This window comes from Struthio camelus, chromosome 16 (assembly GCF_040807025.1).
Source record: "Struthio camelus isolate bStrCam1 chromosome 16, bStrCam1.hap1, whole genome shotgun sequence".
NCBI classification, from domain to species: Eukaryota; Metazoa; Chordata; class Aves; order Struthioniformes; family Struthionidae; genus Struthio; species Struthio camelus.
The window spans coordinates 15754285-15767665 of NC_090957.1; the positions used below are offsets into that span (position 1 = coordinate 15754285).

Genomic DNA, 13381 nt, shown 5'->3' on the forward strand with positions numbered 1-13381 from the left:
GCCACTTTTTGTTTCCTCTCCCGTTTGCTATGTTAAAGAACTTGCACTGTGAGGAACAGTTCCTACCTTGCAAGGGTAACAGCCTGTTCCCCTTATGCAATATTTATCATGATCCCAACCCATGAGAGAGTCCTTGGCAGTGCCTTCAAGGCCAGATTTCCGAAAGCGCTCAGCCTCCACGGGGTGCTGCTTGCGCTCTGGAAGGAGCAGGTTTCTCCATAAGCGCAGCCCCACACACGTGGGTCTTTTACCCTCTCGGCCCCATGTGCTCACCAGGAGCCATAGCAGGATAAGGGCTTTTGGAAGTCCCACGCTCGCTCTCTTCCATGGTAAATGTGACTTTGTATTGTGGCCACTGGCTGCCTGGAAAATTAGGGTATTTTATTTCCCCAGGGTTTCGTTGTAAATGAGTCACTGATGTCCGATTCAGTGGGTGGTGCAGGCTCAGAAAGGTATGAGGTGTCTGGCCTCCCACAACGCGCTGGGTGAGGAGGAAGAGGGAGTAAAACAAGAGACTGATAGCGGCTGAAGGGTGTCCGCAGGACACAGCGGTGGCATCAGTTCTCTGGGTAGCTTTGACCTCTTGGTCGTCCCGTGTTGCCGTTCCCTACGTGCAATTTTGGGAGGAGAGCAGAGCTCTGTTCCCCAGGTGTGAGGTGTCCTGGCCATCCGGCGTGCATCGGCTGCCTCCTTCCCCGGGGAGCCGTGCGGGCGCGGGGCGAGCGAGGCGGCGGTGCGCTCGCTCTGCTCCCCTTGATGCCTTTCCTTCTCGAGGGACGTTTCTGTCCGCGTTTCATCCTGTCTGGGCACAGAGCAGAGCGGGGGGGAGCTGAAGCATTGTATGTCATGGCTCTGTTTTAATTCTCCTCTGCACATCGCTTGTCAGGAATTAAAGTTGCATTTAAAACAAATGGTGTGAATTTTCAGGAGAAGCCGGATGGTGTTTCCATTAACCCAGAGGAAGGTTTAATGAGCTCCCTGGTGGGGCATCTCCATTGCAACAACTCCCTTGGGAGTGTGGGAGCTCTGTGGCACCCCTTGAATATGTCTGGTAGCTTATGTCTGTGTCCCATAAGCTGCTAAAAAGTTAGCTTTGAGCAAAGTGGGTGTCCTTCCACTCCCATAACCCGCCCTTGGCTCCGATCCCGCTTGCGGGTTTGGTGGACCTCTGTTTGAAGGCCATCAGGAACAACGTTCCAGGCCACGCGTTAGGCAAGGAGGGTTCGTACCAACACCGATCCGTTCGCCGGCCGCACTGGCGTGACGTTGCTCCCCCCCTCCACCCTGGGCGAGCGCGTGACCCCCGAGGGCTGCCTGCGGAGGAGGCTTTCCTGCCGCCCGCGCTGAGCCGAGACCCTGTCCGGGAGCAGAAGCCGCTGGTGAACCGAAGGCTGGGGGCGGCCGTGGTAGCACCGGCGCAGATTCGGCTCGGCGGTTTGCCGGGAGCCGCTGCTCCGCGCGGAGCAGGGCCGGCGCCGTTGGCGTGCCGCGGAGCTGATTTGGCTCCAGCGATATCAAAGTATTTCTTTTCCTTTTCTTATGGAGAAGAAATTCTTTCCTCTCTCCTCCCCCACAGGGCGATGGGATGGGAAACTAGAGAAACCTATTTTGACAGGCGTGTTTCCAGCGCGAGAGGCCCCGCTCCCCTGCTGCAGTTACCCTTCTCCAAGCCGTCGTGACTAAGCTGGTTTCTCTTCCACGTTTCACCCTGGGAGACGAGCGGGGAGCCGCGGCCAAAGCTGCTCGCTGCGCTAGCTGTGAAAATAACCACTGATGCGACGTGGAGGTGCTCCGTGGCCGAGTACCCGCTTTCGCGTGTCTCCCTGCGCGTTTCGTCTGGCACTAAACGCTGTAAAAAAGCCGGTGCCCGTGTAAGTATGTAGATGCAACGCTGAATTACGGGCTTCTAGCAAACCGTGGCGGTTACGTGCAATAAAAACACGCAATAGCAAGCCCAAATGACGTCAGCGCAGCCCGTGCAGCGCTGCGGCTCCTCTTCGGCACGCCGGGTTAGGTGCTGCGAGTTGAATGTCTGTGGAGCTCGCTCCGGTGCCCAGCTCCGGGCTTGCACCGGTCGGAGCAGCTGTGTCGGCGCCGTAGAGCGAACGGCGGCTGCTACTGCCGCTGCTGCCGGGTTGTTCCCCCGCCAGCGGCGACCACCGCGCTCTGCCGCGCGCCGGGGACGTGCCGTCGGAGAGCCTCGGGGGCTCGCAGCCTCCCTGGGAGACGGATGGGTGTTGCCTCGGGGAGGAAGGTAGCGACTGCGCGGGTGATGGACGGGGAGGCCCGCGGTGCCAGGGCTGCGCCGCAGAGCCCAGTCCGGGACTTAGCCTCGTTTGGGCTTCGGCGTGCTTTAAACCCTCTTCTTTGGCAGCTGAGGATGCTGGCTGAAGAGTAATTTCCTGGTGTGCTGTCGTGGTTTGCTGAGATGCTGAGTTTCTTCGTGTCGCCACCAAAGCTGCGTGTCTCAGTCATCTGGATTATTTTCCAAGGTCCGGTTATCTCTCTGCCCTCAAACCTCTTTCTCTCCTGGCAGTTTCTTTCTTTGGCAGAAACTTGGCAGTGCCGTAAGGGAGCAGGAGAAAGCTGAGGGCCAGGAGTGTTGCAGACGTTGTGGATGTTGCCCTGCAAGCCGAAGGTGTGCTGCTGCCTCCCGCGGCGTGCATGTGCACGCGTACCTGGGTTGAGGCAGCTGGGAACTTGCCTGCACCCATCAGGAGTTAATCCTAGAGGTGGGAAAGCCCGGGCTGAAGGAGGAGGTGATCGGGAGCCTAGTCCCAGGTAACCTGCTCGATGAAAGGTGTGTCGGCTGCTGCGAAGGGGAAGGGGCGCACCAAGGGCCTGTGGATGAGCTTTACTCCGCTTTGCAGCTGGCAGGGGTCCCGCCTCTGGATGCCCCTCGCCGCCCCTCAGCCTCCGTCTCCAGGCCTCGGATCTTGTTTCCTCCCCGAGACCTGCTGCTGCTGCGGGCCCAGGAGCAGCGTGTTTCACTGCTCTGCCTGAAGGAAAAGCCTGGCTTTAGGAAATTTTGCGGGAACTCTGTTCTAATGGGCGAGCCACGCTTTTTCCAAGCTCATTTTGCGTCTTGGCAGGAAAGCGTTGGGGTCTTTCCTTCTTCCCCAGAGAGAGCATTGCTCTGGCTTTCTTTACATCGCTCTTTCCATTCAGCCTCTATTTATACCACCCTTAGCTTAAAGGTGACCTCTCGACCTCTCCTCTGAGCTAAAATAAAATTTGAATAGTTTTTCCGAACTCTGGGTAAACACGTACTGCTGTGCGTGGCCAGGAAATGTTGGCCGGGCTCCTCGAGCGTGTCAGCAGCGCAGCGCCGTTCGGTGGATGCGTCTTCCAGGGAGTAAATTCAAACCAGCAGCGGGGCAAGACATTTAACTTGCGCTGGCTGAGCCTGGAGCGCCTCGAATGAGCCTGAGTCCAGAAAACCATTTGGGTGAGTCTTCATTTGGATGTCAGAGTATTTAGTGTAACGGCTGGAGCCGTGTCGCTCCGATCCGCAGCCAGATCCCAGCCTTTCCCGAGGCGCTCGCGTTCGGGTGACTTTTGCTCAAGGAGCCAAGTGTAAAACTTTTTCCAGATCATCTGGAAGTCAGGGTTTGCATTTGGTCCCATCCCTGGTTACCGATATATAATGCAGTTCAGCTGAGCCGTGCTCTCTGGACTACCCCGTCCTCCAAAAACACCAGACCCAGCGTTTCTAAAAACGCTGGAAGGGTCGCGCTGGAGCAGCCACCCACCTCGGGCTGCGGTTTGCAGCGCTGTTCCCTGCTGGGGACAGTTTCGGGTCAAATAAAAGCTGCTGTCGCACGGGAATGCATTGTTGAGCGGTACCCATGGACATCCAGCGTTTCCTATGCGGGATCCTCCCAGCATTGAGCTGCGTTTTCCCCCCGTTCCCGGAGAGCTGGGAAGCAAGGAGCTGAAAACACAAAGGCGCAAGGAGCAAAGGGCTCCTGTAAAAAAAAAAAAAAAAAAAAAAAAAAAAAAAGTTTTCTGCTCTTTTTGCCAGCAGGAATCTCTGGCTATAAATGATTGGAAAACTAGAACAGTGTCTTTTTCCGCAGACCGAAGCCATGTGTGTGGATGCCTGGTGACCGCGATAGCGAGTGAGTCAGGTTTTCCCCCTGTCTGAGGACTCGTTGAACGTGGGATAAGCGTTGAGCTGAGCGAGAGGGAGCAAAGAGAGGGCAGCCCTGGGCAAAGGCTGCTTTCTTCCCCTGCGGCCCCCGGGGCGATTAGTGGCCCCAGCTCGTGCCATCGCATGGGATGAGCCCAGGTCTCCGGACCAGCCCGAGGCTGGAACGGCTCTTCGAGCCACTAAGGGCTGCCCAGGAGAAACTCAAAGGGAGATTTTTGGCTTTGTTACTCTGCCTCTCTCCAATTTGAGCAGTTGGTATAGCTGGAAAAGTGACATGCTGGTGCTGGGAGCAGAATTGGTTTTGCCCGTGTAGCTCTGGGTAGAGCGAAGATCTATCTTCTTGTTCACTTTTGTGTCATTTGAGAAATGTATATTTAACTGCGTCCCTGGCTCAGATGCCTTTTCTTCTTCCTGAGCTCTAAACTGATCAGGTGTGCAGTGTGGTTTCGGTTATATGAATTGTCACCTGCAAAGGCAAGAGAAAGCGTGTAAAGAAAAACTAGTTATTGTGACCTGGGTGAAATAATGTATTTCAAATCCTTCCTCAGCTCTGTGGCAGAAGGATTTAGCTTGCAGCTGTTGTTGGGTTTTTGTATCGTGCATTTTTTAAAACCTGTTATTTCTGATGGAGCTGCACTGAAACTGAAATGAACGTTTTTCCTCTGGTTTACTGTGCTGTGACCTGTGGCTAAGAGACGGTATGAATAAACTGGACTCGCCCGAGGGCGAATAGAATCAGCATACCGTGACCACCAGCTCTGTGCTGTTATCCCCAAACCAGGCGCATCATCCAGCTCTCCCACCATGAGTGTTATTACTTGATCTTGGATTCGAATTATCATTCCAAGTTGCTGACATCGCATTAAATTGTAGAGCAGCAAAAGCTGATGTTTCAGATGTTCAGTGATGGCAGGGACACTCGGGTCCCAGTCTGACGGGTGAGCTCATCGCCTTGCCGAGCTTCGTTGCTCCCTCTTTTGCTAGAAGTCCTGCAGGGAAGGTGGCCCTTGTGCCTCTTTTTGCAAAAACACTCAGCAGATTTCAGATGCAAAGTGCTGCGGGAGCGCTAAGTATCGTTTGTTCTTTGCTGTAAGAAACATTGTAAAAGGTAGCTGATTTATGCATGCAAAAACCTCCAAAACCCCCAATATCTAATATAAAAGCAAAGGGGATAATGGTGATTCAACCATCTAAATCAGTTGTATTCTGTATTAATGCTCCTTTTTTTGTCAATCTTGCTCAAAGCACGAGGATCACTTGTTACGGGTATTTAAGACATCTGCAATGCATTAATGTGTCCTGCAGTGTGAAGCAGACTATGAAGCTCAGGCTCTGCTAGTGACAACTCTCGTCCTTTCCTAACTTAGTGTATCATGCCCTTTGCTCATGTTTTCTTTACACAGAGAGAGATGTTCTCTTTAAAGCTCTTGTGTGTGAGCTAAAGCTGAACAGAATGCCTTGGAAACGGGGGAAAATTGCACTGAGGGTTTCTTCTTTGCAGTTTTTAAAAATTGAGGTTAAAATTGAATAACGGTGAAGTCTAAAGGAGCTTTGATGATATCACTCCTGGCAGGTTTAAGGCTGGAGAACCTTAGGGAGGAGGGAAAAAAAAGCTAGCTGGAGGAGGATGGGGCTGCTGCCTTTGCCGAGGGCAAGGGGCAGCCGGGGTGTCTGATCGCTCCTGCCGGCGCTGGCTGTCGCGCCTCCGCAACCTGATGAATTTGCTTGCAGGCCTTTGGCATATGTATGGCTGCCGATTAATCAAAGTCTCCTCTGTGGCGCTGTTCTGCTGTCTTTTTTTTTTTTTTTTTTAAAAAAGAAAGAAAAGAGAAAAAAAAATAGACCTCACTACCTTCAGTGGGGAAGTGGCAGGATGCAGCCCTTATTTATCCACGTTTTGTGATACAGAAACACAGAGAAGGTCCTTTCCTTAAAAAAAGAAATCCATTAAAATGTCAGGAAGATCAACTATGTTTGCAGCATAACAGCTTATAAAAGACGACTAGGTCTGCGTTCCTCCCCAGTGCCGGTGCCACGGCGGTAGGATGAAGTGACTGGACCCTGCTTGTGCAGGACGCTGATTTTTGTTGGGGCGTTTGTGCATGGGATTGGTCTTCTCTTAACCACTTTGGCTTTATTTTCCCTCCTTGGAGGCAGTGTGATGGAGTAACCACCTGTCTGGCTCTCTGGTACCTCCCTTGAAAATCTGGGCTTTCCCTATGTAGTGGAATTAGATTTCTCGTGTCAGACTTTGAGTTGGGTGCAGACGAGTCGAATGTGGAGGAATAGCCCTGCCTGGGGAAGCCCATCCAGTGCATCCCTAATCGGTGACATTGAAATTCTCCTGGATGAGAAAGTAGGGAATTGTTTATGGCACTGGTCTGAGGCAGCATTTGCAACCGCTACTGCAGCCTGCGGAGGGATGAGAAGTCTTTTTCGCATTCTCCGTTGCCTGAATGATACCAGGTGGGGTTAGTGAATAGTGAATCTATAATTTCAAGGTCTGTGAAATGTTGCAGCATAATTCTGGGTGAAAGAGGCTATATAAACGCAGACCGTTTGTGGAGGAGCTGAGATTCTTCATCAGAAAATGGCTTTTCTATTCCCCCCTGCCAAATGTGGGATGTTTCGCTAAAACAACTGGAGGGTATTGTTGAAATATTTCATGAGCTGATGCGTGGCTGCTTAAGCCCCAAATCTCAACACAGGCTGGCAGAGCTCGGTCCCCGTAATGAGAAAAAGACCTTTTCTGATCAGGGCACAATTGTATGCAAACCTTTCTAAATGCTACAGGATGGGTTTTGACTGCATGGAGGATTTTGCTCCGCCACCGAAATGGCAGCCGCCCCACGAGGCGGAGGTCGGAGCTGGGGTAGAAGATTAAAAACGTGCCCGGAGCAGGAGAAGAGATTTCATGGCAGCCTCTTAGAGAATGTCCTACCTTTTCTCAAAAGCTGGTGCCAAGCATCCAATCTGAACTTCAGAGCTAGATCCAGAGTGAGAGAGAAGGGCAGGAAGTGCATGTGTCTCAGTGCCTCAAAGAGAAGGAAAAATCCCAGCAGCGCTACATCTGCCTGCCTTGACTTCAAAGAAGCCAGCATCTTAACGTGAGATGCTTTGGGCTTTCACACTGTCTTCTGGAGATCATCCTCTCCTCAGCCCAGCCAGGTCCGCCCGCAGCATCTCCAGTGGTGCGGCCAGACCTCGCTTGGCCGTTCCTGCGGTATTGCGCAGTCTGGGGCGATGCGGCGGGTCTCGCTGCTGGGCCAGCACCTGCAGCCTCTCCAATAAAGTCAAGTAAGCGTCCTGTTGGGAAATGACGGATCGAGAAGCAGGTCCCTCATTAAACAGCACCAACATGTTTTATTGATGTTTTCTGGTGGTAATTGACATTTGAGTTCAGCTCCTTTAGCTTTTAATCAGAACATAATTTACTGCATGGAAAGGAAGCGTATTGATTCCCTGCCTGCTCTCGGGACCGTTATTTATTTACCTTTGGCGTTGAATAGCACCAGCAAAATGGGTGCAAGGAGGAGCTGGCGTCCTGCAGGTTTTGCCCTGGGTGGCTCATGTGCTTGGATGGATGTTTTAATACCTACTTCCAGCCTCACTCGCATGAGTGTGAGTTTGCAGCAGGCAAACGATCTGCTGCAAACTTGGCTGTGCAGAAATGGGTGGTTTAATAAGAAGGGTTAGCTGCAGATCTCTGTATGGATAGAGCGCTGCCGGCGGCCGCGTACCTGAGCGTGCGTCCGACTCGGCTGCCGCGTGCCAGCTAGCGAAGCCCCACTTGCCATTTGTCAAAACGGAGCAAAGAAGCTCTAACGGACGTTGCTGAGCCAGTCCCAGCTGATCCTGGAGCCGCAAGCAAGCGGTGCGCCCATCCTTCCGGCCCGACAGCCCAAGGCTGTCAGTGCCGGCGCCCAGAGGGGCTCTTCGCCCTGTTGCATCCTGGTGAGACAGTTGCTTTTTTGTGCGCTTTCTTCAGGTGAGCTAAAAACACTTGAGGTCAAACACTGTTACTGCCAGCCAGCTTTCAGAGTGTCTTTTCCTTCTGAGTTCTTCAGACCTCGTATGAAGAAAGGAAGGAGCGTTGTTATCAATTTACAGTCGGGGAAACTGAGGCACAGGATTGAGCAGTGCAGTGCCCAGTGCTCCACTCTTTTTCAGGTCTGGACCAAACTGACTCTGGGTTTTGGAAGTGCTCATGTTTCCAGCGCTCAGCCTGGGGCTGGAAGAGTTACTGGCATTTAGCCTTTTTGCAGCGTCGCCTCTGTCTTGTTGCATACTCCAAGCTGTGGCTTGCAACAAGCAGTTCTGGCCTTTACTCCTGCTGCCTAAGCTCTGCCTTTGCCAGACCCAGCAGAGGATCAGCTCCGTGGCTGGGACGGGTCGGAGCGGCGGCTTCGCCCAGCCAAACCGAGGAGCCGTCAGTCACCGCGGACCAGCTGGGCGTCGTGTAATCACAGGCAAGGTCTAGGCGGGAGAAACGAGAAAGCTGCCCCGCGCGTACCTCCCGCTGTGTTTGCCGAGCCCCCGACGCGTCGTGGCGTGGCGGCTTCGAGGTGGGTCGGGGCCCCGGAGGCCAGCGTGCTGCCGGGGCGAGAGGAGCCCCTCTGCGTCAGGCCACCGGTGGGACGGGTCCTCCTTCCCCGGCAGCTTGCCAGGGGCTCGCTCCTGTGAGCGGTGATGCAGCAGCTCTATCTCTGCCTGGCGAAAAATAATAAATGGCTGAGAAGGGCCAAGATCTTGCAGATGGGAAGGTGGCCGGTGGGACTTGTAGCAATCGCTCGTTGTAGGTGGCAGGGACTATGCAGTCGGGCCAAAGTCCAGCAAGCGGTTATCTGACATTTTAGGGTATTTGGGGGTTTGGGTAAGAGCTTTATCCCACCCTTCCATCTTCAAAGAGTTTTGCAGTCACTTGGTGATTTGCTATGGAGAAATTTCTCCTTTACTTTCCCGCGCGCGGCAGTGCCTGACCAGGATGGAGCTCATGCCAGCGTCGCCGCCCCCCATTCCCAGGCTCTCTTGCGTGCCCCGAGCTCCCGGGGGTGGTGGCGAGGGTCTGAGAGCCCACACTACGTCGTATAAATATTTGCAGTCGCATCCCCGGGCCGTTTCTGCTCTCCTCCAGCAGACAGCAAGCCGGACGGCGGTTTGCTTCCGTGGGATCCGGTGCGGTGCAGCGGAGCCGCAGACTCCGTACGAGCCTTGTTGGGCTGGGAAAATCCTACGTGATGCTCTGCATCTGCAACACAAATAACCAGATCTTCTGTTTCTGATTTAACCCTGGGCTGCGAGGGCTGTGAACAGCCAGCGGTTGCCACGTGTGTCGGCAGCGAAGGCAGCCCCGGGCGCTCTCGGCTACAGTTCCCCAAGGGCCGTCGCGCCGGCGTTAGGAGCTGTTGCCCTGTCTCGGTGGCCTGTCCGATCTCCCCGTCTGGCCCCCTTGCACCACCTCTTTCTCCTTTCTTCCCTTTCTTTTTCTTTCACTGGCGGCAGGCCGAGTGGCTCGGGTACCATATCCCAGAGCGCCTTCCTCTCCGCCGCCGCATCCTCCTCCTCCTCCGCCACCGCTTCACGACGTGCCGCCGCGAGCAGGCGGGGGAACGTAACGAGAAGGTCGTTATTTTCCACCTTTGCCGTTCGGCCCCGGCTGTAATGATTAACTCGCGAGCCGGGGGGGTTGTCGAGATGTTTGCAGCATGACAAAGGCATGATTGCAAAAGCATCTCCACGTTTTTAGCCTCCCTCTTTGCTGTATGGTAACTCCCTGCCTCTGTAGGAAGGAGCCAGATGGATCCGGGATTAAAAGGCTGGTCCAGTGACCCAGGCGGGAATGAGTGCTGGCAGCTAGACGGCTTTCCCAATAGTGACTTTGTTTTGAGCACCATTTATTTGGCTGGGGATCTTACTGGATCATGTACTCGGCCTCTCTGTGCATCCGTTGCCCCTTCGGTGGGGCTGGGGGGGGGGACTGATCACATGCTCCGACTTTAGAGGAGAACCAGGTTCCTACTGAGCGTCCTGGCAGCCACCGGCCATCAGAAGCGTTGCCCTGGACTGTACCTTCAGGCGGCATCGCGGAAAGCCGCAGCTCCAGGCTCTGCAGCGTCCCCCGCCACGTCCCTGCTGCCGGTATGCGTTGGCCTGGTGTCGTCCGTAGGCTGAGAAAACTCAGCAAGGCGGGTGGAGATCCTCTGCTGCAGGAGCTGTGCTGGCTACCTTCCAGTAGATCTCGCAGAAGACTTTTATATTCTTTTTTTTTTTTTTTTTTTTTTTTTTTGCAATTTCCCTTTATCTCACGTGTTCCCCTCAGGGCCATCACCGAGAATGTTATTGCCTTCCTTAATTGCTTCTCCGAAGTCCTGGTGTAATATTACTCCAGGATCCTTTTGAATAACTTCCTGAGTGGCCTCGGTCCCGTTCATCTTGCGCTTCTGGCTCTTTCGATAAGGCCCGCTCTGCGTCGCTTCTCGCGGCAGCTAACGCGTTGCACCTTGCCCTTTCGGCAGGGCGGATGCTGAGCGCTTCTTACGGCCGCGGCCGAGCTGCAGAATCACCCTCTGCTCCTTTCGTCTCTGCGATTTCCTCTTTCAGTGCTCTGCTGCTCCTGCAGCTCCCTTGGCTCCTGATTTTGGGCTCGTTCGAGATGGGGTTTAATTGCTAGGGCCAGCGTCTGAGCTGAGTGCGCGGTACCGCACCAGTGTGTCCAAGCCGTCCAGCGCGGGTCGGCCAGCGGGCGCCCGGGCGGCTGGGGTTCACGCCGCGGGCGCCGGGGTCTGCCCGGCCGCCGAGGGGTCGGGGCTGTAACGCGCCGCGCTGGGGGCCGCCGGCTGGCTTTGACCGGGCTCAGCCGTTCGGTCTTTGGGCCAGAACGCCACAAAACGGTACTTCTGCCTGGCCGGCTGCCAGAGCTGCCTCGCTGGCGCTGCTGGCCTCGGGGACCTGCCATCCGCTAAGGGACGCGACTGGAGGCGGCTCGTGCCGGTGCCTTGGGCGTCCCCGACGCGGCGCCCGGGCTCGCGGCCCAGCAAGGCTCCAGCCTCCGACTCATCGCCAGCCGACGCGGTTGCTCCTTGGGGGCTGCTCCCGTTTCTGCGGCCCCCGGCCTGGGCGCAGCCGGTTAGGCTGCGCTCGGTATATTTTCTACTACGTTTGGGGTTTTTTTTGCCAGGTACCGGGATACGCTTTCTGATCAGGAACGCCGCTGAGAAGTGGCTCCTCTTCTTACAGCAAGCTCTCCAAAAGGCTCCTTCCCATGCAAGAGAGTTGCGTGCTGGGCAGGAAATTTTACTTTCTGATATGCTTTTATCAAAGATTAGTTTAGTGCCTGAGAGACGACTCCACCTCAAAAAAAGAAACAAAGAAAAAAAAAGCCGTCTCTTTTTTTGCCTTTTATTCACATTGTTTCAGACAGCTACTTTTTCCTCTGCCCCTTCCTCAGAGAGGGAATTGCGGATGCTAAAGGCTGTTTTCTAGCGAGCTAGAAGGGAGGGAGCAGGATTTCCGACACTGACTCTTCTTCTCGGACTTTTCACCTGTAACATAGTCTCATAGAGATCCCTAGAAACCGCTGCCTGATGTTTGGGTCATAGTTTTATAGGCAACCCCTCCCTGCGCTGGGACGTTGGAGGCAAGATTTTAAAGCTGCACCACCTTATTTGACGCTCGGCTTTAACTCGGTCTGCAAGCCCTGCTCGGTTCCCGGGAAGGCGCCGTGGTCGCCGTCAAACGCTAGGTCGCAGAGGAGAAGCGACCTGGCCGAGCGCCTCCGCGGGGAGCGGCAGCGGCGAGGGGCGAAGGCGGCTTGAAAGCTCTCCCCAGCCCTCGGCTCCTGGTCCCGCGGTGGGGGAAAACCCCCCTTAGGGCTTCCAGAGGGCTGGCGCTGGCTGGCCGGGTCGGGCCGGCTGCAGGCAGCAATAGGCTGCGATTGCATCCAAAAAAAAAGAAAAAAAGCAAGTGAGAAAACCAGAAACCCATTAGATGACTTCAGCTCCTCATGACTGCATGAAAAAGGAAGGCGTCAGAAATTTGGCAGCGCCGACTCCTACGAACCCGCCAGGGTCCGGGGAGCGGGACGCCTGTCTGCTGCCGCGCCGGCAGCCTGCAGCCGGGCGAAGAACCGGCAAGGAAGCGGAGTAGCGCGAGCAGCCCAGAGCTGGCCGGGGACAACGCGGGCCCCCGGCGCCGCGGTGCGGCAGGCGCGGACGTCGGGTCCGGGGGACGCCGCCTGGCCCCGCTCTCTCCCCCGGCCCTCCACAGCCCGGCCCTTTCGCTCCGTGCACCCAAACGCCCTGGAGGTGGCTCAGAAATTAAACCACGTCACCAGCATCCAGGTTAAAAAAAAAAAAAAAAAAAAAATTGGTCCAACTCAATGTTTCTGTCCCCAAATGAGCTCGACCGAGGCCCTCGGCAGCAGGAGGAGCGAGGGCCGCGAGCGGCGGCGCTGGCCTCCCCTTCCCTCCTGCAGCTGTTTTGCCTCTCTCCTGCGTAAACAGCGGCTGAGTTGGTTGAGTTGTATTGGTTGCGGTTTTGAGAGGAAGACGTGTTTTTGCTCCGCAGTTTGCGTTTCAGGTTTCCGGATAAAGGAGGCGACAGCCAATCTGTCATCCGTAATTGCACGGAGCATCCTGCTTTCGAGGAGCTTCCCCAGCAGACCGCCTGCGGCGCTGGTCGCTTGGCCCTAGAGGCGGAGGGTTTCCTCGCTCTCCGCGCTAGCCCTTGACAGAAGGATTTCTTCCTAATTCCTCCTCCTGTCCGGAGGCCGGTCTCTCTCCTGTGTTCCTCGCTCCGGTTGTTGCAGCGTGTGCGGCGTCGGGTCGGGCTTGGCTCAGCTGCCCGCTGGAGCGGGAGAGCGTTGGGCGTGCAGAGCTGTTCCCGGAGCGTGAGGTTTGGCAGTGCTGGGATAACGTCTCCCCTTTGTTTTCTTGCCGTCGCTTCAAACGCCGAAGCGCGCCCCTGCGTCGGCACGTGCTGCTGGGCGTTCGTTCTCCTTTGCTCGATGCTCACTTGCGATAGCTGAGCTGATGCACGTCCAAAAAACGCGGACGGTGATCTGCCGTAGGGCCTCCTGGAGCACCGCTCACTGCATGGCGTCTTCGTGTTGCTGTATTGAGAACCGTTCAGCCTGGTGAGCGCGGCTTTTCGTCTCATCTGGTTTCGTTTAATAGCCCAAACGCTTTGTAGGAAAGAAAATCCTAGCTAATCACCCAAGCCAAATAAAAC

The 13381-nt window shown here is 55.3% G+C and overlaps 1 protein-coding gene across 2 annotated transcripts in view; it reads left to right on the forward strand.

The window, feature by feature from the left end:
• Positions 1-13381, forward strand: part of LRRC75A (leucine rich repeat containing 75A) — a 64019-nt gene that overhangs the window by 21259 nt on the left and 29379 nt on the right. The window lies entirely within an intron of this gene.